Source organism: Heterocephalus glaber, unplaced genomic scaffold, assembly GCF_053883595.1.
Source record: "Heterocephalus glaber isolate CG9 unplaced genomic scaffold, H.glaber_assembly_v1.0 deba00001608, whole genome shotgun sequence".
NCBI classification, from domain to species: domain Eukaryota; kingdom Metazoa; phylum Chordata; class Mammalia; order Rodentia; family Bathyergidae; genus Heterocephalus; species Heterocephalus glaber.
Window position 1 is genome coordinate 21016569 of NW_028258379.1, and position 23762 is coordinate 21040330.

The 23762-nt window shown below is 41.4% G+C and overlaps 1 protein-coding gene across 6 annotated transcripts in view; it reads right to left on the reverse strand.

Moving 5' to 3' along the window:
* Positions 1 to 23762, reverse strand: part of Ston2 (stonin 2) — a 158002-nt gene that overhangs the window by 36685 nt on the left and 97555 nt on the right. The window contains exon 1 of one of the 6 annotated variants that reach the window (XM_087195448.1): positions 14473 to 14694. The exons of the other annotated variants lie outside the window; for them this stretch is intronic. The gene's annotated coding sequence lies outside the window, so the exon portion shown is untranslated. Of the gene's footprint in view, positions 1 to 14472; positions 14695 to 23762 lie in introns of those variants that run through there. 6 annotated transcript variants of the gene reach the window in all.

The window sequence follows — 23762 nt, forward strand, 5'->3', positions numbered from 1 at the left end:
ACAGTCTAGCTGAGCTTCAATTTCCTAACGCACAAAAAGGAACTAATACTCCATCTCATGGGAGTGGCTGACAAATGGGACAATGTATCTAAAGCTATTATAACTTTATCTTCTACTTCCACCTCCACCCTCCATACTAGTTGTTAAATGCATCCAAAATCAGGTTTTTTGGACCTAGAACCTTGATATCTTTTTTTTTTGGTGGTACTGGAGATCGAACTCAGGACCTTGGGCTTGCGAGGCAGGCAGTGGAACCACTGAGCTAAATCCCTGGCCCCTTGATGTCTTTTTTGATGAAATAAGGGAAATCAATATCTACCTCACAGTATTATGCAAATTAAATGAGATCTCATGAAAAGAATTTATTATAGCTGTCTGGCACATAGTAGTTGTTTAATAAAACGTTATTGGTTTTTAAACAAAGAAAGAGATGTCAAATATTGGATCTACATCATTAAGAAGATAATCTATAGATTGAGAGAAAAACTTAGTTTAGTCCAGATAGTTCTAGAATTTGGTTTGAAAGATTGCTATGTGGAATGTGTATTTTCCCCATATACTTTCTCTATACCTTCTTATTTACTACCTCAGAATGTTACGTGGTTAAGAGAATAAAATACTTAATTATCCAGGTCTTTTGCTCTGCAGATCTGACCTTTCCTTGGAGTTCAGAGGTACAGCACGGGGCCCTGCTATGCAATATTCTTACAGGGTCAATCTTCTGGCCCATGATGGCACTCTTGTAACTGTTTTGATTTCTTTTTTTTTTTTTCTTGGTACTGGGAGTCTAACTGTTTTGATCATGATTGACTACCTGAGAGTGCAGGGTCTGTGGGGAGTTATCCTTCGGTAGGAAAAACAGAAACTGTTCATTTTGTCATCACCACCTCTTCCGAAAAGCAGACAGATGTGTATTTTCTATGGAGAGTCAGGGATACCGCACCAAAGGCAGGAAGAGACTGGGCCAAGGGTGATATTATCTTACTTGAGAATCCTCCACACAGATAACCACTCTTACATTTCGAAACAATGGCTCTAAAATTGTCTTCATGTTCTGGTGACTCTGGGAGAGCCACAGGCCAAAAGGCCATGGAGCCAGGAGGACCCTGGATCAGGACTGGAAGCCCTGTCCTTCTGTCACTTGCAGAATTCATTTAACCACTTACCAGTCCAATTATTTAAATACAAGATGACCAAAAATTGCATTTTCATTAATTTTTTATAAGATAACATAACAGGAAGTTATATTATAAAATGTACTTGATACAAGAATGGACTGGTTGACATGACACCTGCTGAGCAACACTCAGGATTGTCAGTACGGAAACCAACGTGCTGCCAGGTGATGCTCAGGCCTCAGTTTCTACATTATAAAGTGAGGGGGCTGGATTAGAGGATCCTGGTTTAAAGAGAAAACAAATTCATATCCATTCTTTTACTTTTTGTTGTGAAAACCAACCACATAACACCCCCACACACACACTGTTGGCCAGAAAGAATTCAGAATATCACACTGCTTTTGGTGAGATACATATGAAAGAAACAATAAAATATGAATTCATGTTAAAGATAAAAATATGTATAGACAGTGTGGTAATGCTTGTGTCTAGATGTTCCCCCCAAAATCACATGCAATCACAGGTGGGGCTTTTTCAGAGGTGGCTGCGTCTTGAGTGTGTGATGCTGGGATTAAGAGTGTGTGATTACTAAATTAGGCCACTGATTAGTTTGGCATAGTTCTGGGTGTGAGTGCTACCCCCCCCAAGGGCTTAGCCTATAAAAGGACAGAAAAAGAGGACTGCTTATCACTGATTTCTTTCTTTCTTTCTTTCTTTTGGGGGGGGCGGGTACCGGGGATTGAACTCAGGACCTTGTGCTTGCAAGGCAGGCACCGGAATCACTGAACTAAATCCCCGGCCCCGGACTGCTTATTACTTTTGCTGCCTTCTGCCTACCATGAACTGTTTCTCCTTTGGAAGCCCCTCTGCCATGAGACTCTGCCTTGGAGCCAGCCGATTATGGACTGAAACCTCTACAAACTGTGAGGCAAAATAAACCTTTCCTCCTTAACTTTGGATGCTGGTTATTTTCTCTCAGCAACAAGAAAAGTAACTAAGACACAATGCCATCTTGCAGTCATCACAGGGACAAACCCCCTGTTCATCATCATGGGTGTCTGCTTGCTGCTCATTTTTTCTCTAAAAGGATTCTATTGTCTGTGAGCTCTTATGACAGATCATTTAATTCCAACCTAGGAACTGCTAAGACTAAGCGGAGCTGCAGACTGTGGGCCACTTCCTCCCCATCTACCATGGTCAATATGTGAGCAGTGGGTGATGTCAGGAACGGGATTTAAAGTTTAAGTTATGTATCGAGAACTGAGAAGTCTAATTAGCTGCCGAACAGCTGAGCATCCATGAGTTATTCAAGAGCTAATTATGGCTAACGGTTATCTAGTATGTGCTATATGCCAGACCCTGAAACCATATGCTTTATATGCATTATCTCATTTAGTTCCAGATTACTGTCCCTCATTGTGGATTAGGAAACTAGAGCTACCAAAGCTTTTTTAGGCCCTGGGCCATCTACTAAGCTACATTGTACTGACAGCTCTTTCAGAGCAGAGGTGGACAGGAAAGCTCCTGTTTCCTCTCTCCTGTGCCCTCTCTCCAGGTTTACATCCCTTCCTTGCATGTCTGAAAGTCCTGAGAGGTTCAATTGCTCAGAACGTTTGACACTTAAGCTGTACTTTGACTTTGTTTTGTTTGAGACAGGGTCTCATTATGTAGCTTCGGCTGACCACAAATTTGCCATCCTCCTGCCTCAGCCTCTGGAGTACCAGGACCACAGGCTTGTGTCACTTTATTGAGCTTTTTGACTTTAAAAGCACTTTCCTCTAAGTGTCAAACAGTTCTACAGTGTGACCTCCTCTAACTTCTACAATGAAGTCAACTGGTACCACAGATATCCTTCAAGTGTTTGATCAGGGTTAGGCATTAGCTCACATCTTAGATTTGGGTTAGGATTTGAGCTGAAGGACCTGGAGAGGGGAGTGAGCCTGGAACTTAGATTCACTTCTCAGACGACAGAGCTGAATGTATGTTCCCTTTGTGTTGCCCCTGGTATTGAATCCAGCCATCACCAGGTAAAGAGCAGGTGGCAAACTAGGAAAAAATCCCAGGGGGAGGAGAACAGAGACACAGAACCCCATCACTTCTCTTCCTGCCCCGCTGTCTCTGCTCCACTCCCCCTCCCTCCTCGCCTCTCCCCATACATAGCCCAACAGAACATCTGATACTGAGAAGCAGCAAATACCGAGGGCTGAAAAGGAGCAAAAGAAAAAAGAAGAAAACTGCATATCTATTATTAGTATCTATTAAAAACAAAAACAATTTAAAAATTCATACTGTATGCCAGGCTCTATGCAAAAAAACAATGCTGGGTGGTCTTATTTGCTTCTCACAAGAATTCTATCACAGAGATATTACTATGAACTTCATATAAAAGCAAAGAAAGGTTAGGTAACAGGCTTGTTTGGTGAGACAGAGCTGAGAGTTAAGAGGCTTTGCCACTGAAAGGGGATTTGCTTTGTAAAGGAAAATTTGTGTGTGTGTGTGTGTGTGTGTGTGTGTGTGTGTGTGTGTGTGTGTCCATGTCCCAGTCAGGTCCAGAAAGAGGCAGATCCCTAGAAAACCAAGAGCATGCTTACAGCAGACACTTGGAACTAGCCAGGGGACATCAGGTTGGAAAGCACCATATTCCCACACGCTACCTTTGTTTTATGTTCTTTTGTAAAGGATGGAGCAGCCATATTACTCAGTAAGACATCTGTGCCTTATGGCTTGGCTACTTGTCAGCCTAACACAATTACTTCCTGGTCTTCGGCCAACATGGCATACCATACTGTCTCTGCCCAAGTAAGTGAATAAACAGTGGATGTGTGTGGGTATGTACATGTTTGTGCACCATTTGTGCAGGGTAGGTATAAAACACACAAGGCACACTTTGCATTGTTGGCTAAAATTCCTTCCTCTCCATAAAGCAGAGCAATTGAGTGTCTCAGCTATTCTTTTCTTCCTGAAATGCCTCTAGGAAGGACAGAATCTGGCTGAGATTTAACCTGCCTAGTCCCGGTGGAACCAGGCCTAGAGGCAGGCTATGGATATGCTTTCTGTGCCTGTGGCTGCTGCTGAGAAAGCGACTGGCAACAACCATGCAGAGCAACCTGTCCTTTCCCACTGAAACTGAGCTCTTAGGGAGAGGAGTCAAAGAGAAACCTTAACCTGTTCTGCCTGCTCACAATGCTCTTATCTACGTACACCTGCTCGCAAGATAAATGGAGACTGCTTTGGCTTTCTGAAGCTACAGAGTTCATGCTTTCTACTGAAACTTAATTTACTCAGTAAACTTCATAAGCAACTTCCTCTACAAATCACAAACTCAGTGAGTCCCAAAGGGCTTACATCTTCGGATTCAATCAAGCTCCTCCCAAGCCTTCTGTTCCTGGATGGTGAACATCCATCACACCTCCAACCTAGGGAATTCTCTCTTCCCTCCCTGGTGTTCAGACTTTCACTGACTGCTTAGAATTAAAGTACCCCTCACTGTTCAAGGGCTAGCTTGTTTCAGGATTCATTTACCTGTACTGACCATAACTATACTGGTTTGCAGGAACTCGCCAATGTTTTGTCTGTTTTTTTGTTCTTGTTTAGACAGGCAAAATGATTTCTGGAGTCCAATGTAGTTAGTTTTGTGTGTGTGTGTATGCAACCATCTCTTAGTAGCAATTCTTTGTGCCACTACTAAACACTGCCAGCAAAAATTTTATTTAAGAAACAAGTCCTTGCTTGCAAAGCCTACTGGTCAAAAAGGAGGGACATTTATGAGCAAACTAAATAAAATGGCACAGCCCAATGTTTTTCCTTCTCCTCTTCATCCTCTCTCCTTTTGTCCACCCCTTCCATTCTGTATACTCCTGTAAATCTCCTTTCAAGGCCTGGCCTCATTTCATAGCCTCTGTCACAAAAGACTTATCAGTCCAATCAAGGAAAGTGAAAACCTATTAATGATCAGATCAATGACAACAACTCCGGGTCTTCTGTTTTCATTTCCTGCAGCAAACAGTATTTTCCTTCTGAGGCACGGAATAAAAAGAAAGAGAAGAAAAGGAGGGACTGTAAACCTTAAGATTTCTGAGGGCAGAGACTATGACCCTCCCTAAAGCCTGGTGCAACACTTCAGCTTGCGGCCAGGGTTTACTAAGCAACTCCTCTAAACAGAAGGGTGCTTGTCTCAGAGCCCTCAGTCATGAGCAGAGAGAAAATGGGGTTAAAACACGTGAAGTAGATCATTAGAAACTGTGGTGTGATGAAAGAAAGAATGCACTTACCAGGGAAGATAGACCTATAGTTCTGACCTAGTCTGGAGATCAAGGAAGGCTTCCCTGAGGAGGCAAAATTGAAACAGTGATCTAAAGGCTAGCGGTTAGGAAGCTCTAAAGGCTAGGAGTCAGGGAAAGGCAAACAAAGAGCTTTCCAATGCCTTGCAAATTACAAGATTTCAACAAAGTCAAGTCTGTTTTGTTGTTTGTAGTATTGGGGATAGAACTCAGGGGTACTCTACCACTAAGCTATGTCCTCATTCCATTTTTAAAATTTGAGGCAAGGTTTGACTAAATTGCCCTGGCTGGCCTTCAACTTGCAATCTTCCTGCCTCTGCCTTCTGAACCTGGTTGGTTCTTTGCTTTGGGGGTTTTTTTGTAAGGGGATGGAACACAGGACCTTGCATCTTGTGTTCTGGCTTTTTTTTTTTTTTTCCTGGGGATCGAACTTGGGACCTTGCACTTTTTGAGGCAGGTGGCGGAACCACTGAGCTAAATCCCTGGCCCCTGGCTATTCTCTTTTTAAAACAACTCAGGTGATACTTTTTTCTGTGTAGGGAGAGATGTGGGGAAATCCCAGAACTCTTTTTCAAGTCTTTCATTTTATACATAATGGAATTAAAATCCACTGATGAGCTGCCCAAGGCTACTCTCCTGGCTAGGACCAGACCCCCAGGCTTCTGGGTCCCAGCCCTGTCCCCTCTGACTACATAGCTATAAAGATGACAGTGTCAGTGGACACTAGGGACATCGAGGCTGTAATGATGGGACATTGAAGCTTATAAAAGAAGGGCTATTCAAATTGTACGTAAATGGCATACAAGATTTTTAAAGTCAAATTTAATAACAAAACCCAGTGCTGCTTCTGAAGAAAGGCTCAACCTGCTGTTATTTTTGACCAGAATGTGTTTGTAAACCAGGAACAAAGAATAAGCCAAGCAGATTTCCCTGTCTGCTTGCAGAGTGGTAGAAGTCATGATGTTCTTGTGATCATACGATCAGTTAACCCAAAGTGAGCGTCAAAGCTTAAGGTTTCATTCATTAGTCCAGAAAACACTAAAATTAGCCCCAAACTCTGATTATTATCACAGTGGAGCTTTCCTTGCCCCTCGCAGAGACAAGCAACAGCAGCCCTGAGTATCAGCCCTGGCATTTTTTAAGCATTTGTGAAGTTCCTGGGAACTTAATAGTGTTTAAGCAACTTTCCTCAGCAGCTTTTCCATTTTCCTTCTTCTCTTTACAACACTGCTACACTAAGTGAAAAACAGCACCTCTATTTCTCATTCTTGGTAAGCGTTGCTTCTTAGTAAACACCACAGGCACAGTGTTAGTTGGAAGGCCTGATAAATGCAGAGGAAAAGGCTACATCCCGGTCCATTCTGACATCTCCAAACTTAGACACAAACATAGGCAATAGTCCAAGAACTATCACTTCATTTCTTAGCAATGATATTAAGGGAAAGTTTTCCAAACATGGCTGGGGTGGGGGTATCTCTCAGAAAAGAGGCCTCACGAAAAAGGGAGAAAAAGATTCTATTGACAACAGAATAAACCTCAATTCTGTCCCTACCTCACACCTCTTCAAGGGACAAAAGATTAGAAACGTCCCTCCAATCAAAACAAGATCTCTCTGCCTCTCTCTCCATGATTCTTAGCCCCTGCTTTGCGGTAACCTCTTTGTCTCTGCAATGAAGCTGCTTCACTGAAACATCATAGAAAAAAAAACAGTTGTCCCCTAGACAATGAAGTCACTTGCAGCCAGGCATTTCTGTGTAGGCAGGCGACGACGATGCTGGCAGAATTTTCAACCTGTTGCTATAGTAGCAGAAAGAATGTGATTCAAGCTGCTCTGCTGAGATCCATATCCAAATCCCTCCTGCTCCTGCAGAGAACATTAACCCTTCACTACCATTTCGCAGAGGCAGAAATACCTGTGAGGAACCACTAATTCTTAGGGGCAAGAGGCACTCGTTTTAGCATTCAGTCTTTTACTCATTTAATACCTACTTATTTAGATTCTGTTACACTGGCTCTTAGGTTTTCATTGGTAAGCAAGGCAGACAGAGCTCAACACTGAGCAAGAAGGAGTAAAACATCAAATTACTGCTAAAATAACAACATATTATATAGCATTAGTGTATCTATAAGGTTTGCAGCAAAGACATCACCACAAAGCAAACAACCTGTCTGAGATAATCAGCTAGTCCATTAATTGTAACAGATCCCATATATTCTGGGCCACTGCAATTATTTGATTGCTTGAATATATAAATTTGACAAAAAAATACCTGCTCCCAGCCTATCGTGATTCCTATAAAGCATCAGTTAAAATGTGTTTAATTAAACCCATTTTTTTTACATGAAATAGAAACAGCATAATCTGTCAGAAAGCCATTCCACACAGCTGCTGAACATGAAGCTACGGTCCTTCATTTATAGTCACCAGGCAACAGAAATGTCAAGTGAGGGCTCCGAAACACACAAAAGTAGTACAGTCACCATTAGGACCTCTAAAACATTCCTGACCCCAATTTACTTCTGTGCTCAAGGCAGTCAGGAAGAAACTTCAGGAGATGTGATTTAGAAACGACCTATAATCTGGCTTTCTTTCCCTCACATTGGAGGATGGAACTCTCCTAGTGTAGAATAACTCCTTGCTAGACTTCCTTGTTTCTTATGGAGCACAAATAATACTAGGAAGGCAGGGTTTCTTAGGAAGATAAGCTCAGTGGGTAACCATATCCTGATAAGCTTTTTGTGAAGAAAGGCAGCATCAATCCGATTGCCAAGCAAAAGCTGAGGTTAAAAAAAATACAATCTCCCCCCAAACAGGTTGCTAACCTCAGCTGGCCACTAGACGTGATTTCAAAAGGTTGCATAATCCCTTTGTACTTCAGTTTCTTCTGCATCACATATATCCAAAAGCACAGAATGATCAACACCAAAGCCTATAAATCCACAGCCTGAAAATAAAGTATTCTATTATTGGTTTTGACCACAGTTTCTGCCCTGGAGTGTATGTGTGAGAATCTCAACCATATTTTAGGACACTGGTTTCCTGCCTCAACAAGACAGGCTCAGGCCATAAGCAAATGGAAAGATGAGCCAGCAGGGAAAGATATTCACTCCACCTCCTTTAACCACAGCAATGTTCAGCTAGTTTGGGAAAAGGTCATGGCAAAGTTCAGACTAGATGGAAACTGGTTCACACTACATAGGAATTGGTTACTTTTCACCAGAGAAAGCGGGGATACTAACCAAAGGATGTCATATGATTTAAAATAATCACTCCACTCAAATAATACCTCTCCTGGAACTGGACAGTCGACAACCAAGCCCAGAGACCCATCCCCTTCACATTCTGGAGGATAGGGTGCAGTGGAAATGGAGGCATTCTGTAGGGATCCCAATGGCATCTCTGCAACCATCAAGTTCTCTTTCCCTTTGAAATTCCACCAGATAAATCACAGGGGGAATGAGCCTGATGTTAGAAGGAAGAGGCCAGCTCCAGAACGTGAACAGTTCTCTGCCTCCTGGTTACTTCAGAATCCAGCTATGACTCCACAATCTTTCCAAAGATGGAAAAAATACAGCTCCATCACATGTCCTTCCCCTAGGAAAAGGGAGATTACTTTGATGGCTCTATTTCTTTTTTTTCATTGGTACATTTTAGGTATACAATATAATGACATTCATCATTGGAAATTCACACCTTTACATAATCTCTCTTGGTTCTTATTTTTCCCCTTCCCCTGCCCTCCCCTCAACCCCTCCATCCCTCCCTAGTTACAAAGATTTTGTTTCCATTTTTTTCATTTTCTCATATTAATTCCATTCCCTTCTTTCCTTTCCCCTACCCCCCCCCACTTCCCCTTCCCCTTTGCCCTTTTTCTTTCTATTTCACATTATCTATTATAGCTTTTAGTCCTTATTTACACTTTTAGTTTCTCACACTAGAGAAACTATTCGGTATTTACACGTATGTCCTATTTATTTCACTTAAGAGTATCACCTCAAAGTGCACCCATTTAGCTATAAATGTCTCTAATTGCTCATTTTTCATGGCCGAGTAGTACTCCATTTTATTAAAAAACCACATCTTCTTTATCCAGTCTCCAGTTGATAGGCACTTGGGCTGCTTCCAAGCTTTAGCTATTAAAAACTGTGCTGCTGTGATGATGGCTCTATTTCTTTACCTGTTATTACATTCATGCCATTTGTTACTTCTCAAGCTAAAAAAGTGGCTAACCGCAAGGTCCCGAGTTCGATCCCCAATACCAAAAAAAAGTGGCTATATGTCCGTTACCTTTGACACTGGGGTTGGCCCTGTGACTTGCTTTGACCAGTAGGATGTTAACAGATTAATGACCTGATTAGAAGCTTGAAATGAGCTTGCATAGGTGACTTGTGCTCTTGTCCCTGCCATCTTTATGAGAAGAATGTGCTCAAGCTGGCACAGGTACTAGGGATAGGACAGGAGACATTTTTGGGAAAAGCCACCCCTATCTGAGTTCAGAATAAGCCTAGAATCAGCTGATTTCCCTTCAACCTGCAGATATAAGGGTCAAGAAATGTGCATTGTTGTATGGTATGGAGATTATGCAGTTGTTTATAATACAGCATTACTGTAGTAACAACATATATCTACCACAGTCAAATTTTGCCTATACTTTAAGGGTTAAAATGCTGTTTGATTTTTTTCTTTTTGGTACCGGGGATCGAACTCAGGACCTTGCACTTGCCAGACAGGCGTGGTACCACTGAGCTACATCCCCAGTCCCTATTTCTTTTTTTTTTCTTTCCTTTCTCCATTAAGTTTATTGGTACATTTTAGGTATAAAATATCAATTTCTCTCAATACATAATAAGGAATGGATTTCTGTTAGTTTTCTCATTAGATTATAAGGTCCTCAAAAGCCATATCCTATTACATTCCCAACACCCAAGATTTACTTAGCCATGTGTTACACCCCAGTGGCATAATAATAACATAATGATAACAACTCTAGCCACCAATCTGAACCTATGATTTTTTTCCATCTAACATTGGGGTCAATATGCTTTTCTCCAAGGTGATAATAAAGTTTATTTCTACAGTAGAAAGTTTAACAAGCCAGTAAAGAACTCTAGACCAGCTAAGCATTATTTGGGTAAGTGCTGGGTGAATCAAAATCATTGCATCTTCCAGTTGAAGGGGCTGACAAGACCATTTAATTATGGTTTTTAATCCTGCCCAATCACTAGAGCTTTGTAAATTACAGATTCCTAATCCCCCCAACAAATACTTTATTGAATACTCACAGGAGGCCTAGTAATGTGTTGTTAAAAATGTCTCAAAGTAATGCTTCACAATCACAAGGATTGAGGATCCCTTCCCCTTCTCATAGAATCCCTCCACCTCCTGATCGACTCTCCTTCGTTCTGTTATTTTGAACTGTTTGTGATGACATTTATAAACTCAAAGTGAACACAGGGACCAGGGGCAGATAACCAGATGTATCATTTATCCTTAGCACCACAAACCACTTCAACCTAAGTAGCTAAAAACAACAAGCATTTATTATTGCTCCTGAGTATATATGTCTGGATAGGTCTGGCTGATCTGTGCTGGGCCCATGCAAGAGTCTGAGGATACCTGGCTAGTCTAAGATTACCTCAGTCACACAGCTTACATAGCATCACTGTCAGGTGGGATGACAGTCTTCGGACCACACCAAAGGCACTCAGGGGTGTCTACTTAATGACTGAGATTTCAAGACAGCAAGCAGAAGTGTGTGAGGTACCCTAAAACTAGGTTAAGAACTGCATATCTTTACTTCTGCATATTCCACTAGCCAAAGCAAGCGATAAAGCTAAGCCCAGATTCAGGCCCAGGAGAAACACTGCACCATTTGATAAGAGAAGTCATAAAGTCAAGTTGCAAGGGAATAGATTCAAAGAGGGGAGGACTTGGGAGTTTTTATGTGATAATCTATTCTATGGTATAATGGGGGGGGGACCCCCTCCAGCCAAGTGTGATTTCTAAATGAGAGCAAGTTTTCATTCTCACCTCTAAAAGATGTAGAGTACTTACTTTATTTCATTTTTTTTGTTGTTGTGTCTCACTATGTAGTTCAAACTGGCTTTACACTCACTATGTAGCCCAGGCTGGCCTGCAACTCAGGGCAATTCTTCTGCCTCAGCCTCTATTTGATATTCCTCATTTCTAGGTCTACCTGTGCTTGCACATGTACACACACACACACACACACACACACACACACACACACACCTTACTTGATCTTTAAGATCTCAGCCTCCAACTAAAGCAAAAGCAATCCATGTCCTCTCAGCGCTGTTTTATATCATTCTTTGGGGTATCTGAAGATGTGGATGACAGGACAACTTTATGAGAATTTGTTTAGGACAAATTTCTCTGTGATGTCTCCTCCTGAATGTAGGATGTGCCTACAGATGAAAAGTGACATTGTTCATCAGGGCTGCATCCTCCAAAGAACTGCACAGAATTAACATGAGGAGCACCGAAACATGAGAAGAAATATCACAGGAAAAAGATGACACTTAATTCCATCAAAGAGTCCCGAGGCGCAGGAAACTGGAGCTCACTGGAGACTGCAGTCAGATACTAATTATAATTCAGTCCTGGCTGCTGGCTAAGGTCTCTTCACTCTACCTCCCTACTTCACTCACCGCTACCAACCCTTACTGCTTAGGAAATGCACTAAAACTACCGGGCTGAATCCACAACTATTTTTCCTGATCTGGGCTCAAAGTATATGCAGCTTAGCTGAAAATACAGCAGCAGTTATTATAGTCTCCCTACAATTAAGGTACTCTTTTCTGGTTTTTGGGAAAATCTCCATGACCTTTTAGTTAGCTCCATTCACATTCTTTAAACACCTACTTGTGAGGTCTGGGACAGCAGGGGGCTGAAGAGAAAGGAATTCCAGAAACCAGAAACAAGGGATAGGAGGGGAGTGGCCAAGACTAGGTACTGCCTGAAGGAGAAAGTATACCCTGCTCCCCAACAAAGTAGTCTTCAGGGCATCATTTAATTCCTGTATATATGTCCAGTTTTCAATCTGCTTCATAGGATCACCGCTTAAAAGTCTAAGCAACAAGGATGGATGCAAAACAATTCAACAACAACAAAAATGCTAAAGTCATCGTAAAGATGCCTCAGGAAAGTCAGACTCAAGGAGGCACTGAATTCAGTTTGATTTATGATGGAATCCTAGAAAGTTAGGAAAGTGAAGAACAGGACATCAAGGGAAGGAATCACTACCCACACTCTTCTAGACTGTACTTTGTTCCTGCTCTGGACCTGGGAGAAAAGCAGGTTTGGTAGCAATGCCAGCTTCTTTTCCCTGTAATGTGTGAGAGCCAGAATGGCCACCAGTGCCCTTGATACTGCAATCCATCTGCTTTTCCATCACAACTTCCCAGGTAAAGCCGAATCTCTCCAGGGAAAAATCATCGTTATGGTTCCCACCTCCAATTCTTGCTCACTTGGCCTCAAAGTAAGTGGAATTCTTGGATCATCTTCTAATGAGCCAGCTGACTGGGCAGCAGTCAATCCCTGTTTTTAATTAGCCAAGAGGAAATCGAACTGGTAAGGAAGCAAACTCCTAGAATTATCACCATAGGAACACTGATAATGACAATGAGGAAGAAGCACCGATTATTTTCAGCAAGACACACTGTGCTTTTCCTGAGCTCAGGTGGCTATGCTCACCCTGCCTGTGCTCGCCCACACCAGCACACGTGGTCAACTTCAAGCTCTTCTTCCATGTCAGAAAGTTCAGATGCGCCCTCTTGGTGCACTACCTTTTAGGGTGTTGTTCACTGCTGCTCCAGAACTCCAGCTAAGTTAAGCATCAGCTGGTCCTTACAGAGAGAATCTTTCAGCTGTTTGCATAGAGGTGCTAAGAATGAACCTGCACTGCATTTACAGACACATGGGCCCGGGCCGAACATCCGTGTGCGTCATAGAAGCGCCTCTGGTTTGGCCAATTCTGTCCCAGTTTCCCCAGCTACTCTCCTATGGCTCAGTATTTTCACACTCTAATGTGATCATGAGGTAAAGCACAGGGATGTCTCGAACATACTGGGGTAGTGAGTTATAGGATTAACTTTACAAATATCCTTATCTTCCCCCTAACACTTATTTTTCTTGAATTCTTCCCAGGTATTAAACCTGAGGCTAGGCCAGGAATCAGTAGCAGCACTGTTGCCCCTTCACATGCCCCTGCAACCTAAGGCCTATGTTTAAATATTCGAAACAGAGAAGCCTGCTAACAATATAGCGCTTGATCACTCTGAATTATTCTCTCACTCACAACAATTGAGAGAGGAGCCTTTGGCACAAGCCCCAAGAAAAAAACCTGCTCTCCAGCCTCCTCTGTTTGCCTTCTGACTCTCCCCTCAAAGAGCTCTCAACACACCATACAATGATCTCAGTTTTCTCCCTTAAATACCACATGAATCCCACATGAATCCCACATTGAACATCAGACCTTTTTCTTCCAAAAGCACCACGGATTTAATTCAATAGTTCCACATTCACATGTATTTAATTAGACCAATTTATCTTGCAACGCTTTTTTCTTCAAACCCCACCTCTGGCATCTCTTGTTCCACACTGAAATCTACTTAACAGGCTTCTCTACTTGCTTGTTTTATTTGACATAAAATGTCATTTTGGCTTATTTAAGCTGTGGTGACAATTTGGGTACACTTTAGTCAGAGGTACCCAAGTATTAAAATACCCTAACCCTTAGCATTTTTCTTCCTTCCAACCTATTTGGTAAGCACCGTGCCCCTCAGCCATGGGACTATAAAAGGGAAAGTTATACCAATCAGAGGTAATTAATACGTTAGGTTTTGTTCCAAGGCCAGGCTATCAGGTTGCACATTCTAATAAACCTTGCTGGAAAAAGAAATTTCTTTAACTTGGGACCCTCCGGGAACTAACCAACCAAACCAAACACCTTTAGTTCTCAGAAATTCTCCCATCTAAATACAGTTGAAAAGAAAAGCCAACACTAAAGCAAATAAAGAAATGAAATGGTCCCGCCGCTGGCAGCCCTTACCCTTTGGAGCAGAGCCCCCCTGGGAACGCTGGCCCGGGCTCTGCCTGCTCCCGCCGTGGGGTGGCAGCGGCCGTGAGGGGTCCAGGTCGTGGGTGCGGGTGGAGGTAAGTTCCTCGAATGCTTCAACAGGGCTCACGCCGTCTGCCTGCCTGTCTGCCACTCAGGGCTCCCGTCTGGGTGGGAAGGGCCAGGAGGGAAAGAAATGAGCAGGTTACTCACTGGCCTTCCCAGGCAGACACACCCAGGAGGGCGAGGCCAGGCGCAGACTAGGAGATTCTTCTGAGGCGCTGCCTCAGATCTCCCTCTGATTCCCTTTGTTATTACTTCCTGAACTTTGAGCTGCGTCTGCAAGGTAGGGCATGAGTACTCAGAGGACGCAAATAACACTTGGTGATTAAATCCCACCACTGTTATACAAAGGTTACTTGGAGAAAGCAACCTTTAGCACGCACACCTTTAAATTTAACCCTAAAGTCTGTCTCCAATGTGTCAGAGCATTCACACTGTCACAGGCAAAAGAACGAAGGGTTGCCCTAGGGCAGGGGCCTGCAGGAGCCTGGAGAAAGCAATCTGGGATGTTATTTGAAGAGGCCATTTCTACAGTCTCACTTTTAGACTCGATTTTAGAGAAACAGGATTCTCAAGTCTTCCCAGGTCTGTGAACCTTGCCTCATACAAGAGGCATATTCTCGAAATAAGAATCTATAAGTGGAGATATTAGAAATGGATTCACATTGCAAATGCAAGAGCTTGTTACCTGATAGCCCAGTAGCAAATAAATCCTGAAATGAAGCCTTTTACAAACAGAGGGATCCTTCAGTAGTTGTCTGTTTAGGTAAGTGTGGGTGTTCATAAACAAAGTTAAGGCAGCCATGGTGCAAAAGAGATGGAGTGGAGAGTGAAGAGAGGGAACTAATATCATTGGCCACTGCTGGCCATATATATATATGACCTCATTAACCCTAAAATGTCCTTAGGAAGGAGGTATCATTCTTTCTCCCTCACATATGAGCACTGTGAAGCCCAAAGGTTTGGCCATGTGGCTGGTGCTCAGTTCTCTAGTGAATGGAAGACCCAAGATTTGAACCCATGTTTGACTGAACTCAAGACATATCACCCCCACTATGCCATGGGAGTGTCTGCCACCATCCCTAAACAGCACCTACCCTTATTCCACCAGCATTAGGCCAGGTCATGTTTTTGGTACTGGGGATCAAACTCAGGACCTTGTGCTTGCCAGGCAGGTGCAGCGCCACTGAGCTACATCCCTGACCCAGGTCACCTTTCTAAAATCTCTATATGCTGGACAAGGTTGTGCATGGTGTAATCCCAACATGCTGGAGGATGAGGCAGGAGGATCGCTGTGAGTCACGTCAGCCTGGACTAGGTAGTGAGACGTGTCGCAAAAAAAAAAAGGTAAAATTTCTATAGCTTTTCTAAAATTGGTATGTCATGGGATAGAATTCTGTGGGATATTAATTGGCATCACAAAAGTGAAAGAAAGTATAGGTTTCTTTACTGTGATTTCTCACAGCCTTTTACAAGCTAACATATATTGTGAATCTGAATCTCTAAGCTTAGGGCTTGGGTCTTAGGTGTGTTATGCATTCTTTCCCAAACTGTTTTTGTTTGTTTGCCAAGAGGGGATATTCTGAGTTTGGGAAACATAGAAGAAAGGGGAAACATAGGAACAAAGGAGGGGTATTATATTTTCCTCCCCGTCTTTAAGAAAAAGTTTCTGAGTTCACAAAAATTCATTATAAAATTTTCATGAAGTAGATAAGGGTATAAAATAAAAAGTAAATTCATTATCCACAACAACCAGTCCTGTTCCCCAGAAGAAACCACCATTAGCAATTTCTCATGTATCTAGTTCAGAAATTTTTATGCATATAAAGCATATATGAATGCCTTTTAAAAAATAACATACTCAGGATGAAAGTATACTCATGATGTGGTTGGTATCTGGCACTTTTAACTTAATAACATATTTGAGAGTTTCTACATCAGCATATAGAGCTACTGCTGGCAAATCAAAGTCAAGAAGAATAAAAGGTAGGTCTAAAATACAGGATTGCTGCTGAAGAAAGGGGTCCTCTCTGTGGGTCCCAGGAAGCTCCATGACTATGAGGGAATGAATGCCTGTCCTCCTGTTTCAGCTCTCGCTGTGAAGCCTCCATACTTATGGTTCATAAAGAATGGCGAATGGGCCAGGAATTTAGCTCAGTGATGCTGCCTCCTGCCTCACAAGTGCAAGGTCCCAAGTTCCATCCCCGGTACAAAAAAAAAAAAAAAAGAATGGGGAAGCACCTCACAAATCACCACAAAGATCAGTTAACAGTTACAATAACACAACATGACAACTTCAGCCACACTTACTGAGCCCTTACTCTGTGCCAGGCATTGTCTTAACGCTTTGTATGTATTCATGCAGCTAAGCCTTACCTTATTACAAAGAAAGACAGCCATCTCAGCATCTACCCAGCTCATAGCAAAGGCACAACACATGCTTGAGTAGCTGTATTAACAAAATAAACATGCTATGAGCAACCCTGATCGCTGCCACAATGTATTCCTCCAAGAAGCACTAGAAAGTGATCCCATTTCCCTAAGGAACAATGTTGTACTTGGGGATTCTATTCTAATGCTTCACCTTGCCTTCCTATAAATTCCAGATATGATCTATAACATCTTATAAAACCATACAACAAATTTCATAATCATTTAAAGTAATAACATGATGTTCCACGACAGAGATTTTGAGAGTGGCTCACATACCCCTCCTTATTACTGATGAAGGAAATACTATTTGGAAAACTATGTGGGTCTTCTGTAAAGGCACATACCTTGCTATTCTGTGACATTAACGAAGAAATTCCTAAATGTGCTGACATTTGGACCCATTACACAAGAAATTCTAACAGTCTGTGGTATCATATATATACATATCATCAATGCAAGATAATAGTAATATATCAGTTAGAACAAACAATAAAACATTTAACTATGAAAGGAGCTTTCCCCATTTGGCTCCTCAGAATTTTTTCAAAGTCTATTTTATTGGTACATTTTAAGTATACAACATAATGACATTCATCATTGGAAATTTGCACCTTTACATAATCTCTCTTGGTTATTTTTTCTCCCTTTCCCTGCCCTCCCTTCACCCCCTCCATCCCTATTTACAAAGACTTTGCTTCCATTTTTTCCTTTCTCCTATTAATTCCATTCCCTTCTTTCCTTTCCCCTGCCCCTCCCACTTCCCCTTCCCCTTTGCCCCTTTTCTTCCTATTTCGCTTTATCTATTATACCTCTTAGTGCTTATTTACACTTTCAGTTTCTCACACTAGAGAAACTATTTGGTATTTACACATGTGTGTCCTATTTATTTCACTTGAGTATTGCCTCAATGTGCATCCATTTAGCTATACATGTCTCTAGTTTCTCATTCTTTATGGCTGAGTAGTACTCCATTTTATAAAAAAAAACCAAACCCACATTTTCTTTATCCAGTCTCCAGTTGATGGGCAATTGGGCTGCTTCCAAGTTTTAGCTATTACAAATTGTGCTGCTATGAACATGGGTGCACATATATCACTGTGGTATGATTCTTTTAATTCTTTGGGGATGATACCCAGCAGTGGAATAGCAGGGTCAAATGGGACTTCCAGTCCTAGTTCTTTGAGGTATCTCCATACTGATTTCCACAGTGCTTGCACCAGTCTACACTCCCACCAGCAGTGGAGCAGGGTTCCTCTTTCCCCACAGCCCCACCAGCATTTGTTATTGGTTGATTTATTTCATGATAGCAGCCATTCTTTCTGGGGTGAGGTGGAATCTCAGTGTTGTTTTCATTTGCATCTCTTGAATGACCAGTGATGTTGAACATTTTTTCATGTGTTTATTTGCTATTTCTACTTCTTTGTCTGAGAAATGTCTGTTCATTTCAGATGCCCATTTTTGGATTGGGTCTTCAAATTTGGGAGGTCTGATTTTTTTAAGTTCTTTATAGATTCGAGATAATAGACCTTTGTCTGAAGAACAGGTGAAACTTTTTTCCCACGTTGTGCATTGTCTCTTCACACTGCTGGCTTCTCTTGCTGTGCAGAAGCTTTTTAATAAGAAGAGATCCCAGTTGTTGATTGATTGTGCTAGTTCACAGGCAACTGAGGTTTTGTTCATAAAATCTTTTCCTACATCAGTGTCTTCAAGAGTTCTACCTAACCTCTGATCCAGCCAGTTCAGCATTTCTATTTTAATATTTAGATCTTTAATCTATTTTGATTTTAGTTTAGTGGATGGTGAGAGATATAGGTCTAGTTTTAATCTTTGGCAAGTTGAAACCCAAGTTTTCCAGCACCATTTATGAAAGAGGCTATCTTTCCTCTAGTGAGGGTGTTTGGCTCCTTTGTCAAAGATGAGGTAGCTGAGTGTGTCTGGAATTGTTTCTGCATCTTCTAGTCTGTTCCACTGGTGCTCAGGTCTGTTTCTTTGTCAGTACCATGATGTTTTTATCACAGTAGCTTTGTAGTATAGTTTCAAGTTGGGGATTGTGATACCCCCTGCCACGTCTCTGTTACCTAGAATTGCTTTTGCTATTCTGGGTCTCTTCTTGTTCCAAATGAATTTTTGATTGTTTTCTCAAGGTCCATGAAGTATGCTGCTGGGATCTCAATTGGGATTGCCTTGGATCTATATAGCAGTTTTGGAAGTATGGCCATTTTCACTATGTTGATCCTTCCTACCCAGGAGCAGGGGATATCTGTCCATTTTCTGATATCATCTTCAATCTCTCTTTTCAAAGTGCTATAGTTTTCAGAGAAGAGGTCTTTGATTTCTTTTGTTAGGTTGATTCCTAGGTATGTCAGTTTTTTGGATGCTATTGTGAAAGGGAATTGTTTGCCCTATTTTTGTCACAGTGAGTCTGTTGTTCGTGTAGAGGAAAGCTATTGATTTTTGTGTGTTGACCTTGTAACCAGCTACTTTACTGAATTTGGTTATTAAATCTAGAAGACTTTTGGTGGCATTCTTGGGGTTTTCTATATAGAGTATCATGTCATCTGCAAATAATGACAATTTGACTTCTTCATTTCCTATCTTTATTCCTTTTATTTTTTTCTCTTATCTAATTGCCATGGCTAATGTTTCCAAAACTATATTGAACAGGAGAAGTAATAGTGGACATCCTTGTCTTGTTCCTGATTTTAGTGTGAAGGATTTCAGTTTTTGACCATTTAGTATGATACTGGCTGTTGATTTTTCATAGATGGCTTTTATCAGATTGAGGTAGAGACTGTCTATTCCAATTTTTTTTGTAGGGTTTTTATCATAAATGCATGTTGGATTTTGTCAAGTGCTTTTTGTGCATTGATTGGGATGATCATATGGTTTTTGTCCTTGGCTCTACTGATATAGCGTATTACATTGATTGATTTGCATATGTTGAACCATCCCTGCATCCCTGGGATGAATCCCACTTGGTCAGGGTGTGTGATCTTCTGGATGATCTTCTGCATTCTATTTGCCAGTATCTTAGTAAGGATTTTTGCATCTATGTTCATTAGTGAGATTGGCCTATAGTTCTCCTTTTTGGTTGGGTCTTTCTCTGCTTTGGGGATCAAGGTGATGCTTGCTTCCAGGACTGAATTTGGGAGTATTGCTTCCCTTTCAATTTAACTGAAGAGTTTAAACAGTAGTGGCAGTAGTTCCTCTCTAAATGTCTTGTAGAATTCAGTGGTGAAGCCATCGGGACCCGGGCTTTTCTTAGTTGGTAAGTTTTTGTTTTCAATTTCATTGATTGATATTGGGTTGTTTAGAATTTTTAGATCTTCTTCGTTCAACTTTGGTAATTCATACTTTTCCAGGAATCTGTCCATTTCTTCTGTGTTGTCCATCTTATTGGCATACAGGTTCTTGAAGCAGGTATTGATGATCCTCTGGATTTCTGCTGGGTCTGCTGTAATTTCACCCTTTTCATTCCTAATTGCATGGATTTGGGCCTTTTCTTTCCTTTTCCTGGTAAGGTTGGCTAAGGGTTTGTCAATTTTGTTGATTCTTTCAAAGAACCAACTCTTGGCCTCATTGATTTTTTTGTATCATTCTCTTAGTCTTCATTGCATTGACTTCTCCTCTGATCTTTATAATTTCCTCCTTTGTATGAGTTTTGTGTTCGTCCTGCTCTTCTTTTTCTAGAAGGTTGAGGTGCAGCATCAGGTTGTTTAATTGGGCTTGCTCTGTTTTCCTAATATGAGTATTCACTGCTATGAATTTCCCTCGAAAGACTGCTTTCATTGTGTCCCATAGATTCCGATATGTTGTACTGTCACTGTCATTTAATTGAAGGAACTGTCTGATTTCTTCTTTAATTTCCTCTGTGACCCATTGGTTATTCAGAAGTGTGTTGTTCAATTTCCATGTGTTTATGAAATTTTTGCAGTTTCTTTTGCTATTGACCTCCAATTTCATCACACTATGGTCTAATAATATACAGGGGGTAACTTCAATTCCTTTGCACTTACTTAAACATGTTCTATGTGTGAGTATGTGGTCTATTTTGGAGAATGACCCATGTGCAGGTGAGAAGAATGTGTATTCTGATTTTGTGGGGTGGCATACTCTGTAAACATCTGTTAAGTTCATTTGTTCAAGAGTTTGATTCCGTTCTAGTATATCATTACTTATTTTTGTCTAGTTGATCTATCTGTGACAGTGAGGTATTGAGATCCCCCACTACTATTGTATTAGTGCATATATGACTTTTCATGGATCATTAGAATTTAAAAGGTCATAACGGCATTTAAAATGAGGAAGAAGAAGAGGGAAAGGTGTAGTAAAGGGAAATAAAATATATGAGATATATATATACCAACTCCCCATGATGAATGTAATCATCATTTTAAATAAAAGTATTTATTTCTTACTCCTGTTTTTGGTCACATTTTATGTTCAATGATATATCATTAATATTTATTATGCTGAAGAGATGATTTGGTTTTTAAAAAAACTAGTCAGATTTGTGGGAGAAAATACCTGGAAAACATCATTTAGACACCCTCAGTCGACAAGTGGAGAAAGATGGGTTCATAGTACAACATTCAAATTCACTGATTCTACCATTTGTGCATTCTTTGACTTTGGTCAAGGGTTTTAATCTTCTTCCCATCAGTTTTCTTATCTATGAAATGAAGGTAACAATGCCTAACTTATAGCTTTCAGGAGAATTCATGAGATGTATGTAAAAACAATCCTTATTGTTTAGATCTGAACTATCCTCCAAGAGTCTCATGTGTTCACAGGTGGAGCTTTTGGAAAGTGATTGGATTATGCAGGTGGTATAATCATTGGTGGATTAATCCACTGATGAGTTCACAGTTGAATGTCCTGTGAGGTGAGGCTTGGTTTTAAGAGGTAGTCTCTGAGCATATGAGCTGGAAAAAACTATCCCCAGCTCCTCCCTTTGTTCCTCTCTTCTTTCTGGCTGTCATGGGTTGAGCAGTTTTCCTCCACCATGTCCTTCTACCATGCCATTTCTGAACCAACTATGTACTGAGCCCTCTGAAACCATAAGCCAAAATAAACCTCTCCTCCTTTAAGGTGTAGATGCCAGATATTTTTTCCCAGTGATGGGAAAGTGACTAAAATAAACATGTTTCTCACTCTGACAAAGAGTAGATGCTCAATAAATTATAGTCACTGGTTTCACCACTGTCTTCTCCATTCCTACCATAGTGCCTATGAACAGCAGCCTCTCAATAAATATTGGTAAATAAACAAAGGAATAAGTGACTTTGTCCCACACTGAAGATGACTTTAATATTTTAATATTATGAGCATGTAGAAATGAACTAACCAAAGTCTTCACTCATGAATTTATATTTAATTGGATGTAGGAATGGAAAAAGACACCATTTGCTCCCAGGTTCAATTATCACAGTTGGCTAATTTGAAGACAAGTACTGTTGGTAACCCACGAGGTCAGGGTGAGAGATCTGAAAAGACATCAGTTTTTTCTAAAAGAAAGATGTATCAGTAATGCTGTGACCTTTCACTTGGCCTGAGATACATTAAGATCTCACCTAGTGCTATGGTTCGGATACCCATGAAGGTTCATATATTTAAGGCCCTCAGGGTAGTGCTACTGGGAAGTGGTAGAACCTCTATGGGGTGGGGCCTAGTGGGAAGTCTAGGTCACAGGGGACATACCCTTGAAGGTCCTGGACTCCTCCTCTTTTTCTTTTTTGCTTCCTGGCCATGAGGTAAGAAAAACTGCTTACCCAGGCTCTCTTACCATGATGTACTGCCTCACAACAGGGTCAAAGCAGCCGGGTCAACTGATTGTGGACTGGAACCTCTAGAACTGAGAGTCAAAATAAATCTTCTCATAAGCTGATCATCTTAGGTATTTCATTATGGTAATTAAAAGCTGATTAACACATCTAGTATAGCAGGTTGAACTGTGTCCTTCAAAAGACAGGTTGAAGTTCTAACTCCCAGAACCTGTGAATGTGTCCTTATTTGGAAAAGGGGTCTTTGAAGATATAATCAAGATGAGGTCATATAGGATGAAGGTAGGCCCTAAATCTACTCATGGTGTCCTTTCTAAGAAGAGACACAAAGATAAAAGGGAAGAAAGCCATGTGAACAGGGAGGCAGAGATTGGTGTTTTGTTGCCAAAAGCCAAAGATTGCCGGCAACCACCAGATAACCCTATTGACAAGCTGATTTGGGGCTTCTAGCGTCCAAGACTGTGACAGAATAAATTTCTGGGGTTTTCGGCCACATAGCTTGTGGTAATTTGTTACAGCAGCTCTAGGAAATGAAAATATCCAGTGAACTCAGACTGAAAGCATGGCTCCATCAGGCCACCTGTAGCTTAAACCCTCTAGTGGGAAAGAGAAAAGGAGTGGAGGGGAATCCTACACAGAAGAACTCGAATCAGCTTTAACTTCTCTTACCTCAACTGGGCCCAAGGCCGACTGTTCAGGCTGCACAAGTACCAACAGGTAAGCCTGCTTTACCTGAAAAGCAGGTGGGCAGAAGCCACAAGAACTTGCTGGCACTGATACCTTGGGGATGATAATGCTCACTGTAGAGTTAAACAGGCTTCATCTTTTTCCACAGCAGGGAGAGGGCACTTTGACAGTGTTTCCAGGCATGGTGGGAGAAGCACTCTATTCTGAGCACCGCTGCTCTACCTTCATCACCTCTGGAAACTCGGTGGGATAAGGAAACCGCTACACACTCTACAGCAAGATGCTCCTGAGCCCCTCCTCTCCTTACCTACTCCTTAC